Raw genomic sequence first — 5,321 nt, forward strand, 5'->3', positions numbered from 1 at the left:
AATATCGTTTTCATAATATTAGTTTATTCAACTATTCTTGAGTGAATAATTTTATTAGGAGGAGGGTAACTAATGCCCGTGTTGAGGGAAAAAAATGTGAAAGTGGGCCTTGCAAGTAGTGGGAATCAACCTTGCTTTTCTAGCCTTCCATAAAAAAATATTTTGAAGAGATGTATGTTGCACATAAATGTACAACTCCCTTTCACATTTCAAAGTTCTACACTCTCTAGTGTGTTTAAATAAGCATCCTAATACTTTAGCAATCAAACAAAGTGTATTAAGGGAGTATTTAAGTCAACTACAACAATCTTGATCAATTATATTGTGTCTTTCTATTGAAATCATACACTAATGTCTTATGAGACTTCATGAGCATCACATAAACTCTTGTGTGGAACTCCATGAGAGGGTCTTATATTAGAGGTAATATCTTTTCAATTAAATATTTCATTAGTTCTTTAGCCTTTGTCATTGTGAAGGCATACCCTAAATGCCATCATTAGCTATTGTTGATGTGGAAACAGTATCTTGGGGTTTGACTTAGGGAAGTGCCTAAATATATATTTTTTTTTCATTTATGCAATTGTACATCTAGTATAAAAAAGTTACTGAAGTATGGAGAAGATAGTAATAGATTGTAACAAAATTTTAAAAGATGAAAAGCCTCAAAGTATTATTTTCAATACCACTGTCTTGCCTCGTTTAGCCTTTTTTTGGGAGATAGATGTATAGAACCTCCTAATCATATTTTTTAGCATCTTCTGAAGTATCAAACACCTTTAGACTAGGTCAACCAGCACCCTTGTTCTACATAGTCACTTGTAAATTTAAGATCTATGTTCATTTTTTTGTCTTTATTCTAGATCTACCTTACTATTTACGGTTTCAATTGTAAATCCCTTTTTTACTATCAAATATAATCATTTTGTCATCATTAACGTAGTTCATCTACACACATTACTATCTCATTTCTCATCATCACAACAAAAAGGGGATATGAACTATCAATGCCTAGCTTTCCTATGACTATATTAGTTAGGCCTATTCTTGTTCCAAAATATTATGATAAGGCATTGAGGTCTTTATATTGCATTGATTAGCCTAGAGATCCTTTTTCCATCATTTCATTATTGTATGCAATCTTCTTCACAAATCTACAAAACCCACAATTCCATTTGCTCTCATTGTAGCTAAAAAACCATCAACAAAAAACGAAAAAAAAAAAAAAAAAAAAGGCATTACTTCTTAAAAAATCATTGTCTTTGATACCAAATATTAAAAGTTAAGATGAAACTACTAAAATATTAAATTCAATAATATATATGTAAATCTAAAAGGTAGATTTCTTTGATTATTATTAGAGATACTTATGTGATTAGCACATCCAATATATTTGTATGAATAAAAAACTGCAAGAAGTGAAACATACATGGAGAAACTCTTACGACAAGAAACTTCATATCAAAGAGATCCAGTGCTTGCATTAACCATTCAAAGGAATTTACAAAAGTTTATCGTTGAATAGATAAACACTACTTTTGAGTACCTATCAACGTGACTGTGGGAGATGGTTGTTTATAAGAATGGTGGATTGTGAACTTGATATCTGAGCATGAACTCCAAGTGCTCCGTTCCAGTAATCGTTGTCCTCATCTAGCTGTAGTTCTTGCCATGCCCAAGGTGACTGCAGCTGAAAATTCGTGCATAATTCTGCCATGTTGGAGCTAGGGGAATCCAAAAGCAGGTCTGTCAAGTCCTGTATGTCATGGTTATGAACAGCATCATTACCGTGGATTAACTCATCAGAGTTAGAGGAGTCGTTATGGATGGGCTTCTTTCCTTCTGTTTGGCCCCTCACAACAGCCTTTGAGGAAGGATTACAGGATCCGGCAGCTGAATCGTCTTCTTTGTTAATATTTTCCTGATCCAAGTTGAAAGCAGAGCAAAAGGGTGAAAGTGGACTTAAGGTTAAGTGGGTACTTGTATCGGTCCGTCCTACGTATCCATGAGGATTCTCACTATTGTTATAGTTAATAACAGACTCCTTCCTGAAGGCTTTGCCTGCTTCTGAGTTCCAAAGCTTCAAGAAAAAATCAGTGGGTGCCTTGGAATTGGCGTCTGCATTATGGTTTCCTATCAACTTATTCTTCGATGAGAGGATTGAATCTCTGGACAATCTAGCTTCCGCTTCAAGCCTTGCAATCTCCCACTGTGACGAATGCCTAAGGAGGGCTGTGGACTGAGATCCCTGTAACCCATTTGCGCTGGGTATTTCAGATATGGGTACATGGGTGGAAGGATCGAGTCCCATTCTCAACAGCTTTTTCTTCAAATGGGTATTCCAGAAATTCTTGATCTCATTATCAGTTCTTCGTGGCAGTTGGGAAGCTATCGTAGACCACCTGCAAAATGTGACCATATTAAAATTAGGATACCTATCTTGTTACACTAATAAGCAAATCTATTAATACCCTAAAAGAAAGTATTTACACTTTCGAATGTAGTACCACGTCAATAGTCAAACTTGCAGTAAACTTTTAGTATAGTCTTTAGTCCCACCGAAAAGGACGAATAACAATTAGTTGGTCAGTATACATCATATGAGGAAGCTAAATCCATGGTTTATCAGTGTTTTTAACTACCTGTTGCCTAGAACTGCATGCAGCTGAAGGATTGTTCTTTTTTCTGCTGGTTGAAATGGGCCTCGCTTAACATCAGGTTCAACTAAGTCCAACGCAGGCGGCAACTCTTTCCACACCGAAGAAGCCCTGTGCATAAATTCACAACATAAATACTTAGGTTCACATGAAACATAGTAGAATTTACCTAGGACAATCAAATCGTTAATTGAGACGGTCGTGGGAATTTAATGTGACAAATACTTCACACCTATATATATACCTAAGTTCACATGAAATATTTTTAAATTTTTAACCAATTGAGACAATGGTCGAAATTTAATATAGCAAACACCTAGACACCTGTCAAATCATTCGGTGTTTAATTAATAGTTCAAATTTTCTTTCCTGAAGTAAGTTTACACAGTCTAGTCTCATTTCTTACGTACATAGAAACTTTCTGACAGAAAAGCAGCCAAATGTCTGTGTACTACACTTCTAAACAAAATGCCTCTCCTCAAACATGTAAGAGGATATACACACAAGCTCAAATGAAACACATGCTTTCAAGGTAGATATTCATTTGGGTAAGATCCCTTCTGAACTTGTTCCGTCTTTGTTTTCGATTATACAAGAGTGATTAATCATAAAAAAGGAAGGACAGAACAAAAGGAAGGACATAGAACAAGGAAAATTCTTAATAATATCAACTAAATACTTATTTTCTAGCTACTAAACATCCAAACACAGTCAAATAAAGTAGATGATCAAAATTAATTATAATTTACCATTTGGCTTTTATGATCCTAATACAGTGTACTCAGTTGAGAATAAACTCTGAAAACCCAATGTTGCAACACCCCAAGTTTAGATTAAACTCACAACATAAATAGTCTCTCCATATACCTTCAACATAATTACAATCGTTCTATATGCTCCTAATATATACACATAAGTTCAAATGCAATGTATTTTATCATATTTTGTACTCCATTCAATCAACGGTGCCACTAATTAAGTAGCACAGATCCGAATTCAACCTGCCAGCTTGACAATCAACAAGTCGCGGTGGAGAAGAAATTGTGAGGTTTCCTGAGGGGGCAACTAGGAAACTAATTGGGAGAATCCATTGATTTTGAGCAGATTGCCTGACTGAGACATTAAAAATTATCATATTCTACATTAATCTAATATTAGATTCATTACATTATACAGCTATTCTTACAGTAAAAATGATTATAGATTTGAATATGATACAAACAAATCCTTATTTATAGAGCTCATATATAACTCTAGAGTATCTAATATGATAATCAAAATCTATGTCTATACTTTATTGCCCAAATGAATATCCATCTCAATATTCTTCCAAGGCAAATGATATCATATACGAGATGCATGTAATTCCTAGACAAGTCCATGTTTACAGACCTCTGATGAAATTGTGAAGATCCTTACATGATAAACAAAATCTGTGCATACAATTCGTTACCCAATAAGTATTTATCAGATGCATATGATTTTGTTGGCTTTTACTCGAAATGAAATCAAAGCAATATAATATATTGTATTAAATACAGACCAGCCTGTCTGGGAAGATCACGCCAGCATCCCTGCCCATTTTTCTGAATATATTCAACAAGAATCTTATCTTCTTCGGCTGTTCAGGGTCCCTTTTTTACGCCCATTTTATCACAGCAAGGAGCTCTACCCATTATTGTACTGTTTGATTCTTGAAGGCCTGAATAAGGCAGGGGTTACAACAAAGAAGATTGGTACTTCCACATATATTAACCACCAAAGCTTGACGTGAGGTTTTCAACTTCAACACGGTGGAGTGGGCGAGCAATATTATTATCTAGTACTAGTCCTTTTCATTGTGCAAACGACGTGGATACACAGTGTCCATTTTTCATTCAAAAGATTGAATGCAAAATCAGTAAATAGATCTCATCTTAGAATGTAGATGTGATCATTTCTAGACGTATTTGTATTCTTCCTTTTAATGATCGAAGGCCATCTTTTTCTGGTTACTATTTATATTAAATAGCATACCGAAGTTTTAAGTTTTAGCTGGTTCATTTAAATTCGTATTAATGAGTAATATTTATATTAAATAGCATACCTGAAGTTTTAACGTTTTAGCTGGTTCATTTAAATTCGTACTAATGAGTAAGTTTTAATTGGAGTCAAATTGCAGATGAGTTCATTGATTTAAGTTTTACTTGGAGTCAAATTACAGATGAGTTCCTAAATAAATCAATGTTTAGAGTGTGTTATTTAAACTTGTTAGTGGTAGATAAGAATAACAAAATCAAAATGTCATTACTATTAAAAATTTCTAAATAACATCCATTCTTCACCAAAAAAGATTGTCCAAATTAATTTTAGAGTTTCAAATCCCTCACAATACATTTCATTTTATTTTATTAGAAAAAGTGTAAAAATATGACTATATCAAGTAATATGCTAATGGCAATTATTGAATGACATATTTCGATATCTATATGATAGATTTGAATAATTTTATACCATATCAATTTTTCCATTGAATTTGTACATATAATTTTATTATTTGAGATTATATTACTTTTACCTAACTAAATATTATTATGGCATGTTGAGTTTGTGATATTTTCAAGAATAAGATAATAAGATGAAATGAAAATAAGCTCAAGTTGTGAAGTATGTAAACATCTAATG

At 33.4% G+C, this 5,321-nt stretch overlaps 1 pseudogene; it reads right to left on the bottom strand.

Moving 5' to 3' along the window:
- Positions 1–1,549: 1,549 nt before the first annotated feature.
- Positions 1,550–4,333, bottom strand: LOC131037337 (transcription factor MYB17-like; annotated as a pseudogene).
- Positions 4,334–5,321: the final 988 nt, after the last annotated feature.

This window comes from Cryptomeria japonica, chromosome 3 (genome assembly GCF_030272615.1).
Source record: "Cryptomeria japonica chromosome 3, Sugi_1.0, whole genome shotgun sequence".
Taxonomy (NCBI): Eukaryota; Viridiplantae; Streptophyta; class Pinopsida; order Cupressales; family Cupressaceae; genus Cryptomeria; species Cryptomeria japonica.